The sequence below is a fragment of the Aedes aegypti genome, chromosome 3 (assembly GCF_002204515.2).
Source record: "Aedes aegypti strain LVP_AGWG chromosome 3, AaegL5.0 Primary Assembly, whole genome shotgun sequence".
Lineage (NCBI taxonomy): Eukaryota > Metazoa > Arthropoda > Insecta > Diptera > Culicidae > Aedes > Aedes aegypti.
In genome coordinates, this window is record NC_035109.1 from 187,987,634 (window position 1) to 188,000,815 (window position 13,182).

Consider the following 13,182-nt stretch of genomic DNA (forward strand, 5'->3'; position numbering starts at 1 on the left):
ATGTATCTTATTGGTACTATGCCAGGGAGAGAGCTTCATAACCGTTTACAAAATCTTATTTTGTATCCTCTGCATAGCTTTCTTCCTGGTATTACGACAGCTAGTTTATATTGGTAAAGCATACAACATGGATGGCCTGAAAATTTGTTTGTAGATCAAAAGCTTGTTTTTAAGACAATGTTTCGATTTTCTGTTAATAAGTGGATAAGTGGATAAGACACTTAACTTTGATTGTGCGATGTTTGCCAGAAAGCCATTCGCCAGAATGTACCATTCACCAGAAAGTACCATTCCCCAGAATTTGTCGATTTTGATCAATCAATGCATGATGAAATATCTCGAAATCCGAAGATAGTCGTCACAATATTTGACTTGTGCCACTTTTCACATCTTCAAGGCACTAAACTGAACTAATAGTACGGTAACAATCTCGTTCTTCTCATTTTAAGCTTTCTACTAGTGCACAAAGTGGAGACAATATAACAATGTTATTCTATATCTTGCGAGATTTTTTCTTATGAAGTTTTGATACAATATTCTCAGCTGTTTCACCAAGTTTAACTTCGAGAAAATTGCATTTTTTTTACCGCGAGCTCTTCATCAGAATATTGTATTGTACAGAATTTCTCGTATAACTGCCAGATAATGTTTGCTTTTCAATGGGCAGTTTATTGAGGTTGTGCTACTTTCTCCCGAATATTGATAACCCGAATGTCGTTTCCCCGAACACCAGTTCCGCAAATGGCAGTTCCTTGAATACCCCGTTTTCTCCATTCTTCATTTATAAAATGGTCTTATTAATTTTACAATTGTCTTATTTGTCTGAAAGATCCTGAAATTTGTTTAAGTAAATGTAACTTTGGTTTGCGAGTTGAGGCATTAATTATTTCATCAAACAGACGGCACAAATAGTAGAACGTGTATAGAAATATTGTAAATATCCATTGAACTAGCCCTTAAGAAGCAACAAAACTTTAAAGAACAACTTATGATGAAAAGAAGTGAGAATTATTTGTGAAATGTTACCTGTAAAACTTATGAATATATAAAAAACATTTTATTTCAACCGAAAAAATCAGAAAGAAAATCGTATGGAATTTACCAATTCTAAAATAACATAATCGCATGCTGGCTCCATCCCATTACCCCGAACGCCATTACCCCGAACACCACTACCACGAACGCCACTATCCCGACTGGGTCACTACCCCGAAAGCCATTACCCCGAATGGGTCATTACCCCGAACGCCACTACCCCGAATAAGCCATTACCCCTAAAAGTATGAGATACAATGCCGTCCCGACCAGACGGAAGAAACAAGATTATAACAGAATGTGTTTCCCTGATATGATTTTTTTATATCACCAGTTGTTATAAAACATGTACCGTTAGTAGTTAAAATAACAAAAAATCTAACAAAACTTGCACCAAATTAAACTAAAATATAACAAACCCTGTTCCATTTATATCAAGATTATTACAGAATGTGTTGCAAGGATGTTCAAAATAACAAAATTATTACAAACTATGTTTCTGTTTTTGACATCGGATGTTATTTGCAACTAACTTATAAATGCAATGTCAAAAATATAACAAATGTTGTAATAAAAGTGTTACTAAAAATATAACAAGTTGAGAACAAAGCCATCTTGATAACAAAATTTTATCAACTTCTGTTATTTTTAACTGCTGCTGATAGGAATGTGTTATAATTTTGTTATGTGGTTCTGGTCGGGGTATCTTGTATTGCGGGCAAAAATGTTGACCATACTTTTACAAAGAATTGACCATTCAATGCGTCTCTTATGTGAACCGGGAACAAATGGTACATTAAATTCATCGTTAAAATGTTCATCATATATTTTCCCTTCTTTCATATGTCAGCTATTCTATCGAAATTTTTGGTTGGCAACTATCTTCTTGTTTTTCTTACTGAGACAGTGCCTGTTACTCAGCTCAGTGGGCACTTCCGTAGTTCAAGGGATTATTCACAAAATTAATAACGCCAAAACTGGCCATTTTTGATACATACCCACCTTCCCGTAACACTTTTTGTATGGAAATTCTACGAATTTTGTATGAGGTGTAACATTTTGAGAACAACAACCCACAACATGTTTGTTACCTTCAGCGTTATGAAGTTTGTGAATGGGCTTTCAATAAAACAATCCTCTTATTGACTGAGAGCTTTCCTTGTCAATTTACCATTCTTGTACAAATACCTCTATGAACAGGGAAGTCAAGGAAATTTTCAATGCAGATTCACCACCGGAGGAATTCAAACCCATACCCTCAATATGGTCTAGCTGAACAGCTGCTTACTCTCCGGTATTTGAGCTTTTTGTTGGCGTTCATAATTCAATTTTGATTTCAACAAAGATTTTCCTTTCTTATGAACATAGATTGTGCTAGCTAGAGCATCACTTTGTTACAGTGATTATTCGCGTCATAGCTGCAAGCATTTCACCATAAATTTGCCCTTCTTTCTTAAATAGGCGTGTCTGTGTCATATAAATTTTCGTTGGATGACTAGCTACACTAATATTTTCATAGGGAAAAGTTTTTTTAAGCAAGATATCCTTATAAGGCATTCATTGAAGTTAATCTTGCTGTCATTATAATCAGAAATTTTCCCTTCTTTTATCTTATTGTACTAAAACAGTCAGGTCTCTTATGGAACTGCTCACCACTTTAAAGCCATTATCATTTATTCATTGTCTCAATCAAACACAACTATTTTTAGTGGTTATTTTATCGAAATTTAGGTGAATGATCCACCAAACCAACGAATGTTTTCACTGTAGCGTCAATCAGAGGTCACCGTTTTTCTAACATGTACACGCTCAAAAAAGAGTTCAGGAAAACGTGAACTATCAAAAATACACCATGTACTACCATCATGTTTACGCATAAACATGATCTAGTTCACGGTGTATTTTTGCTTGTTGACGAGTTCACGTCTGCTGTTCACGGATACGAGAACGAATTTTTTTCTGTGTATACGAGTGTAATAGCGTTTCTACACGGAGAAATATTTTTACCTAATTTTTGAGTTTACTTTACCCAAAATTAAGTATATCGATTATAGTTTCAACCCAAAATCTCTCGGTTTTCTCTTTCTCCCACACGAATGTTGTCAAAAATAGAGAGAGCTGCATCTACCCAATGGGGGTACTTTGGCCCAATAAGCCAAATTTGGGTAAATGCAACTTTTCTTATGGTTGGGTCGAAAGAACTCAATTTTGCGTTAAATCAACCCAAAATTGAGTATATTTTTCTAATGGAATTAGAGCCAAACTACCTAGTGGGGACCTTGGAAATTTAGCCAAAATTGAGTTATTGGGCTCAACTACGGAATTGCGTTGAAACAACCCAAAATTGAGTTGAATTCCGTCTCCGTGTATGCCACAGCGAAACGATTGTCTATCATATTGGTCTTTGGGTGAACTTTTATTGCCATCTGTAGTAGATATAGATTGCATTATACACCTATTAAATAATAAAAAAAGAGGAATGACTAAAAAAAGTTTAGCGTGTTTGGCGTTAAATCGAAACATGCCGTCTCATTCTCACATTCACACTGCGCCGACGCTAACTACCCAAAGTCGAACTACATGTTCGTGCCTAGTTTCTCTCTCTATTGTAGCGTCAAAGCATTCGTCTTCCCGAACCATATTAGAGCGATCTCTCCAGGGATCGGTCGACATTAAACAAGCCGACTTAAAATTACGCGGCAAATACATTTTTATGACATGTTTCGATTTAACGCCAAACACGCTAAACATTTTTTAGTCATTCCTCTTTTTTTATTATTTAATAGGTGTATAATGCAATCTATATCTACTACACCATCGTTTACGAAACAAAATCTTTTAGAAGATCTTAATGCTAGAATACCTGCATGCATCTAAAAAAACTGAGTGAAAGGTGGGTAGCAGTGTCTAAAAGGTGACTTTAATAATTTAGGTGTTATATTAGATTCTAAACTTACATTTACTGACCATTATAATACTATTGTCCATAAAGCAACCAATATGTTAAGCTTTATTAAGCGTTTTATCTTCAATTTTCGGGATCCATATACGAATAACACCTTGTACATTACTTATGTAAGATCAGTTTTAGAATATTGTAGTATTGTGTGGTCCCCACATATGAAAACACATGAAGATAGAATCGAATCAGTACAGAAGCATTTTTTTTATATGCCTTATGCAAATTAGGCTGGACAACGTTTCCATTGCCATTATACGAGGCTCGATGCATGCTTATTGATATCCAAATTTTAAAGGAGCGTCGTGAATTAGCCATGATTTCATTTATCAATGACATAGTATCGCATCGTATTGATTCCACCAATCTCTTATCTACACCTGATTCTGTTTTTGCGCGGATTTTTTTTACACGGCCGTGCAAAAAAAGTGTCCATACATTTTTTTCCGCCAAAACCTTAATTTTGCATGAAACGTCGAGAAATGATGTTACTTTTTTTTGCACGGTTTTTGAAATTTGAATTGAAAACTTTTTTTGCACGGTACGCATCCCCCGTGCGAAAACAGAATCGGGTGTAGTTTGAATTTCTACACGCCCGCCAGACAGTTGAGGAATCGGAATTTGTTCGCATCAAACAATCATCGAACTAATTATGCCAAATTCGGCCCAATAAATCAAATGATGTCTCTTTATAACCAGCATTACACAGAAATTGATTTGACCATGTCGCGAACGAAGCTTAGGCAATATTTTAATTCCCTTAGATATAATACAACATAGTATTAAGCAAACTTGTAGTCTACAATTGATTGACGAAATAAATAAATAAATAAATAAATAAATAAATAAACAAATAAATACATCCTAGTTTTTTGCATATTATAGCTCTCATTTTCATAATAAATTCACCCTTTTTTTTGAAATAGGCTGTTCTTCAGAGAATTGCAGTGTGGCTGTGTGAAACTCAACAAAATTAGAGGATCCAAACGAAACTTATTATATAAAATTTATTTTCTGAAAATCTAGCTCCTTCTTTACCTTCTTGTATTTTAAAAATACATTGTTGAGCCAAACTTGTTTAATTCTCATATGGAATGGTACAATTAACTCCCCACCTTCTAATTATAATTAGTCTCAAAATGTCATGCATTCGGGGTAGTGACCCCTTCGGGGTAGTGACGTTCGGGGTAATGACCCATTTGGGGTAATGGCATTCGGGGTAATGGCATTCGGGGTAGTGTCATAGAGTCCGCATGCTATAACATCTGTATAACAATAGTTGCAACAACAACGAGATTTCAATCTCGTAAATATTCAATGAATTAATCCATACGAAGCAACATATCTCTGAAAAACAGCTTATGCTGTAAAGAAGGGCGAATCTTTTGTGAAGTCTTTCAAATACCATTTTACAGGGACAATATATATTAAGAAAAACCTTACTTTATTATCCGCCATGGTGAATATCAAGTCTTTACATCAGTAAGCAGTAACTTTTAGACATAGTAGAGCGACTTTTAATAAATTCAATTGTTATTATATTGTATGTTTTCTTCTTTCTAGTTCCACGGTCCCTCAGGATTCGGTGCTCTCTTTTCAATTCATATTTATGAAGCTTCAAATGTTGTTTTGATTGTTGAATGCCCGAGAAATCAATATTTGTTGAACCGTATGGAAGTTGTGTGTACCTAGTACACAAATTAGAATTCTAGAACCATAATACCCAAAACGGATATTCGAAGCTGGCTCATTAAGTCAAATGAAGATAATGTCCAACAGACTTTGTATTTTTTTTATTATAATAATCTCACAATTTTTAACGCCCTAGCTCAATTATTTCTCATACAATTGCAAACTTGATTCATCTGAAAAAAAAAAATCTAGGGGATGGTCTATTCTGGCGAATGGTACTTTCTGACGGATGTCATTCTCTCGAAAAGTTTTCTGGCGAATGGTTTTCTGGCAAATATCGCACAAAAATATTGTATAATATTGGTCCCAAAATACAGCCTTGAGGAACACCAGCTCTTACAGGAAGTCTTTCAGATCTGGAGTTCTGATAATCAACCTGAAGTGTACGATTTGACAGATAACTTTGGATTATTCTAACACTGTATGGTGAAAAATTGAAAAATTTTACATTCCAGCTTTCATGCCAAACACTGTCGAATGCCTTTTCCATGTCTAGCCTTCAAATTGTTTTGAATGGTTAATACAAAGGTGTTGGTTACTTGGTTGATATACACCTTGTTTAATCATGCACCGTTGCGGTAATTTAAAGCATGCGAAAATCCCTTCCAAAATTGAGCTATCACGATAATCCAAATTACGATAACTTTCATTTCCCCTGTTGGAATATTTTCTAATTCACTGAGAAGATGCTTGAATACTATATATTTCGGATTCTAGGTGCCAAAATCTTCGACAATTATTTTTTGATAATAACGGTTTTGGGCACACCGTGGATTCCGGTGCCAAAAGTTGTGCCACTTCCAGTCGATTAGACAGTAGAATTATATAGTATAAAACTATAGATAAAAACTCTGATTAAATCGACATGTGTTATTTTTTGTCCAATAGTTCTCGTAAAGCGGTATATAATCCGGGGTGGCGAATACCGGTACACCTCCCTATATTAAAAATGTTTTAATTAAATGTGTTGTATACACATTTAAAAAACAATTGAGGTAGTGCTTCGTGAAAATCAAGCAGGACAGTTCGGTTTTGCGTCGTCCGATAGATTTTGCTCACGGTTTCGCGCGTGTTTTCGTCGCTGGAGTTTTTTGGGAAGGCACAAGCAAGACGGTTTGTTTTCGGGACGCCAAGAAGTTTTGCTGTCAGTGTCAGTTTTGTGTTCAGTCGAGGATGGATTACCAACTGGTGAGTTCGTTTCATGCTTGTGATAACACATTTTTTCTCGAAAGCGTAACTTTTAAGTAATATATAAACAAACTTTGTTTAGATTTTTAAATTCGTATATTTCAATTGTTTTTTAAATGTGTACAGCATAGCATAGACTGACTGTACATGTCAATGGTTGCTACTCCGTGATTGATCGGAACTAGCAAGAATTGCACTACGATCCAAATGAATAAGGGATGGGAGTTTCCGCTTACTCTCAAAGAGCAATTTTAGCAGATCTAATATTATTTAGATGGGATGGGGAAGGAATGTTAGGGTGTAATGATTGTTGCTTCTAGAGACCGAGAATACCTCTGCATCTCCACAATCACCACGGAAAGGGTGTTTATTAGTGAGGTAGGAAAAGATCTGGGAGTCACCTCTTTGAAATCGGCTCAGTATTTATAAAGTTATGATCAAACAAAGTTGAATTGTTTAGTAAACTGAGCGAAAATTTGAAAAAAATAACTCGTTTTAACTGAGATTTGTTTTGATTTTAGACTAATTTAATGTTGAATTGGAGTTCAATTTGAATGGTGTATTCTTTCCAATTGTCAAAAGTCACCAACAAAAAAATTGCCCTTTGAACAAGTAGTTCAGTAAATTATGTTTTTAAAGATTTTTATGATTTATCCCTTCTTTAAATTTTTATTTCATATTTTTCTTAGATTGTTATTTCATATTTCATATTTTTTCTTATTAGGTATATATTTCTTGAAGATTTTAATTTTATTTTTTTTTTTCTATTTAGATTATTATTTAATATTTTATACTGGTATCTGAGTTACCGAATGAGTCACCTATAGCTGTTGAATATTTGATTACTAAAATGGCCCAATTTGTAAAAATGTTTTTCGTTAAGAGATTTGAGACTGAAGTCAAGTTCTACTACAGCAGTGGTCCTCAGAGTTATTGACTAAACGGAGCACTAACATACTTTCGAAACACGATACGGACCACTAGATGGGTGATAATTATTTTCAATGACTTTTTTGAGAATCATTTTTAATGAAAAAGATGAGATTTCAAGAGAACATTATGATCCCAACGATTCAGGAAGCGTTATTAACATCAAACATTGTCATTGAACTTGGAAAATCTTCAAATATTATCAACCAAGATGAAACTTAAAATCTTAAACATTTTTTAAGACATTTATGAGGTTTCTGATCTTTACAATAAGAGAAGGACACGTTTTATGCCATTAAAGCTAAATGTTAAAGTTACCGTGGAGCGAAGACGTTTTTAGAAATATGAGGAAATTTAGATGCCCTTAGCTTGCCTCATTTTTGGACTAAGTGATTTGAGAAGCCTCATGTATTCCTGATAAATTAAATGCGATTGTCTGACATATCGAAAAGCAGACGAATTGGCTGTAAATTTGAATAATCGTTTGCAAAATCAGTAAAAAATAAAAAGTGTAATTGAAAATTTCCTACCTGCGAGCCACTTGATATTAACATTCTCAATCTGTTTCCTGCAGTACAAAAAAATCAAATTGTACATGGTCAGCGTTAAGTCAGAGTGGACCAAGTGACATTTTTGATATTTTGAGAAAAATGGGTTTAAAGCCTAACGCTCTGTAATTTTTGAACTCATTTAGATTTTGGTTCAATATAACTGCCCATCTTTGTGTTACCGTAATCCGGGGTAACATTGATCAGTTTTTAGGATATTTCTTGAATATTTAACTAAAAAATGCAAATGTTCTGAGTTTTATATTTTTAAAACAAGTACTGCCACCCAGAGCTCGTGACTATATACTGTATTTTGGGTTTTGAAAGATTTAAGCATGTTTACAAAAATGTTTTATGTGATTTTTTCATTTAGCTGATATGGGGTAACATTGATCATCCATGTAAACAACGTACGGTAATATTGAAAATGTCGTTACTTACTTAAATCATGGCCCCTGAAGCCGAATATGGTGTCCAAACGCTTACATCTCATTTACTTTTTGAGTTATTTTAAAATTAAAATCACTTCGAACAGCGGAATACGCCTAAAGGTAGGCAATTTCCTAAGGGAATTCTACATTCTTAACAGTAATTCGTTAATGTTGCCTAATTGAACATACTTATAAAATTTTTGACAACGGAATCGTTTTTGGCGATGCCATTTTTAGTGAGAACCGTATTTTCCTTGCTGATATCGCTTGCAGAACTTATGTGAGACATGAATCTTCGGTAGTGTCATCCTTAACCATTGAAATCATTGTTTCGCAAACTAGACAAATTAACGCATAAAGTTAAAGCAATTTTTGCAAACATCTTAATTTTTAATAGCTCATAGATATAAAAAAGGGAAGCAACATTCATGCTTTGGAAATGTTTCATTAATAAATGATGATACCAACTTAATACGAGATGAGTCATTCCGATCAATGTTACCCCGCTGATCAATGATACCCCGGATTACGGTACTTCCAAACAATATAATGTGAAGTGATAATCATGAAAAATCATAATTCAAGCCTCTGATAGAACGATTTTTGATGGACTATGTGTACTTGGTCCACTGTGACTGAACTAAAGATCATCGTTTAGTGAGTTGGTTCACTCTGACTGAACAATTTCTAGGAAAATAACAATCATTCAATGCTTGCATGGTCATACTGGGTGCATATCTCCAAGATAAGCAGATTATCAAGACCCTTCGACACCAGTATAGTAACTTCTCCAATAATCCATATAGTCAATACCTAAATCAGTGGCATTACGATCGCTTGAAAATTTAGGTTTTGCAGGGTCAGGGCATTGAAGACCAGAAAAATTCAAATATGCGTTCAGTCAGAGTGGACCAAGTGAAAATCTTGAGTACCGACCAAAATATGCTGGTCCAATAAGCGGGTCCTAGGACATACCATACATACACCATATAACTACCAAAAACCTCTGAAATTGTCTCAAAAAATGCCATAATCAATTAGATTATTGCTTTTCAACACTTGGTCCGCTCTGTCTGCACAGAAATTGTTGCAATTTCTGACCACCGATCCGAATATGGTAAATGGTCAAAAATCAAAATCAAGTAATATTTATAAATTTCTATTGAAGGATAAGTATATGAATCATTCGATGTCGAAAAATCTGACAAATCGCTTGAAATGTTTTTCATTTCCTCGCATTCCTCAGAGCGATGAGCATTTTCGCTGTCATGGTAATAAGCACTTGGTCCACTCTGACTGCACACTTTTATCGATTTTTATTGATCATCCAAAGTAAATTTATTACATATCTCTCGCAATTTACAGTATTCATCAAATCTGATCAAAGTGTAGGTAATTTCACATCTAATGAGACAATAAGCCAAATTTTCCAAGTTTTGTACTTGTTTCCCTCTGACTTAACGCCGACCACATGTACATACGATAATCAATAAATTTTAGGTCAATTCATAAAAATTACACTATTCAAAGTATCGGAGTGGTAGTTCGATACCATAGTAATAAATAATATTTTATTTGATAATTTTATCATTTGATTCATAACTTTAGAGAAACCGTAGTCAGGTAACATTATTACAGATCACGGTTTACACAACTAAAACAGTCCGATCTATCGAATAACATACAATGAATAAATTGCAGTCACATTTGCTGCTTGACATGTGCAGTGCACTTATAACGAAACCGAAGGCATCTCATATCATCAGTGTCATTGAAAATTTGAGGAACACTTTTTGTACCTGTATAGTAATTCTCGTTCGCACATCAATCACCATTCAATTTGTTTCGATTACACTGAACCACCGTCTGAAGCACTGACTGCTGGAAGTTATTTACTCACTGCACGTACCTTGGAAGCCCCATGTACACTAATACACTCAATCGCCAATACGGTGATCATTTGTTCGAAAACAAAACATAGCACTTCTTTTACGCTGAGCTGCTCTTTAGTGGACGAAAAAACACATAAAAATTTCATAACACTTGGTTTCTTCTTTTGAGTGCTTATTCTTTGTACTCTTATCCAACGAATTGAACTATTTTAATCACTAAGCTTCGACCTCCTACGAAGGCACGAATATTGATTTCTTTTCTAACCCGATCCAATCACGACCATATCGAAAATTCACGATTAATCATCGGTAAAATATTTCACCCCAACTCGTAGTAAATCACACCCGGGCACTGATGAATGAACAGAACCTTTATTTGCCATAGGTATTCGCAACGCGCAGTGATGGTAATTTATTTCCAATGACTCGTTCGGTGATCGAGGCCAGCTCGATGTGCATCGTTGCAATGTGAGTCATTGAATTGCACTTTTCCCTTGCATTATTGCTGCACAGTGTACGTTGGCTGCTGGATGCACCAGAAACAGGAGAATCGAGACGATATACGAATAGATTTTGAACACGACCACGATTAGATTTTCACTTGACGCGGTCGGAATTTTTCACAATTTTTCGCACCGATGCTTTTTTCCCCAAAGAGGTGGTCATATTTAGATTAAGTGACGTCGACAATTTTACAGAAGTGGCCCGTTTTCTCTCGCGCACTCACTCACTGAAGATCATGCCGCTCCATTGGTGGATGTTGCGAGACCCGAACAGACGGAAGTTCCAGGAAAAAAATAAATTAGTTCAGGAGAATTAGCATACCAGATCAACAAAAAGTGTGGTTTCATTGAGCATTACATTGACTTTAATCTCAAATTTACACTGAGTGTCATGTAATACTTAGTGGCATTATATTACTTGCTACATTCAAAGCAAGACTTTAAATAGTATAATATCGTTGCATATACGGTAAACGTAAGAGTTTCTCACAGAAATTGTAAGAATTCAATTCAAATACTGTGATGAACCGTACGTTTTATGTATATGCAACGATATTATAAACAATTTTTAAGGATTTCATGCAGAATTGTATTAAAATTTTGCATCAATTACCCCACTAATTAACATTTGAATCAAATTTTCAATAATAATTAGCAATATCACATTTACTCAATTCCCGCGTCAGGAAGTTATTGGCTTTTAATTCATAAAAATTGAGAAATTTTAGTAATTCTAAACTCAATCTCTGTACTTTTAAAAGCTAATAGTGAACGTTGAAATAGTTGCTTCAATGCATTCGGGAGATCTTAGCAACTGTATCGGAGTATGTGTGTTAACTTTTCTTGCTCTCATGATCCATCTTTGGGGGGTTATTTCTGGGCGCTGAGCTTTCGACCGCACCAACCACCATCAACACCACCTTTTATCTCACGCTTATGCGCCTCAACCGGAATAGACGCAAAGCTGATCCATGGAACGCCCATAGATGGAAAACGACAAACGACGAGTAAAACGGAACGAAGAAGCTCAGACGAATAGATAAAACTAGTAACATTCTTATTGAGGCGATCTCTTCGTCGTCTCGCGACTTGAGCTGTTCACGAGAAATTCCACACACGTACGCTAAGATGAGTGTACAACATCCACCAATTCTGTTGTTATTTTTCTCCATTAACTTTTATGAACTCTCTTCCTTCTCGCCATACACCGACCCAACACTTACACACAAGGGCACTGCTGGCCAAAGTTCCACGTAGGATTTTAACTTATTCGATTTTTTCACTCCGGAACCGAATTTGATGGTCTTCTTTGATCAAGCACTAATCCCTAGTACGGTCACTTTATTAATTCAAATTCATGTAACACTACGGCCGAAATATCCCGACAATTGATCCTCCTGGCACAACCCACAGCAATTCGTAATCCCAGAAATCGACGGCGACAACAGGCGTATATGGGAGCTTTTCACAGTCTCCGGCAAGAGCGAAACGCGGCGGCCTCGATTCGTTCGCCAAACTTATCTTACTGACTCTATTGGTTGCAGGCAACCCCACATGTAGCGCTCACATCGTCACCGTCATCGGTCGGTCGCACCGTCCCGTATAGCTTACTGGCATAGCGAGATTTGTTTTGTAGGCCACCAACTCCACATCCATTACTGTAGTTGCGTTTCGGTCAAAAACATGATACACTGGCTGGCTGGCTGGCTACTGTTGTTATCGCTACGATGGGTGGATTGGGTATCGATATACACGAAAACAGCTGAATGATGTCATGATCAACTGAACTAACTATTCTACATACAGATTTGAAATTAACTTATGAAAACTGATGAATAGTAAGCGAAGAGTAAGCAAATAATATGGTGACCAATTTTTAAATGAAAAAAAAATCACCTGGTACAAACATCAAGTTACACCCCAACAAATTTGTTCATTTGGATCTCCAAAAACATAAATTCCAGAAAGAAGTTTATCATTATTAGTTGATATATTTAACAAATG

The 13,182-nt window shown here is 35.4% G+C and overlaps 1 long non-coding RNA gene across 3 annotated transcripts in view; it reads right to left on the reverse strand.

The window, feature by feature from the left end:
• Positions 1–12,702, reverse strand: part of LOC110677682 — a 64,644-nt gene extending 51,942 nt beyond the window's left edge. The window contains exons 1-3 of one of the 3 annotated variants that reach the window (XR_002501129.1): positions 12,402–12,702; positions 10,583–11,198; positions 6,017–6,019 (exon numbers count right to left, since the gene is read on the reverse strand). This is a non-coding gene — a long non-coding RNA (uncharacterized LOC110677682). Of the gene's footprint in view, positions 1–6,016; positions 6,020–10,582; positions 11,459–12,401 lie in introns of those variants that run through there. The other 2 variants (XR_002501128.1, XR_002501127.1) reach the window with 2 other exon arrangements.
• Positions 12,703–13,182: the final 480 nt, after the last annotated feature.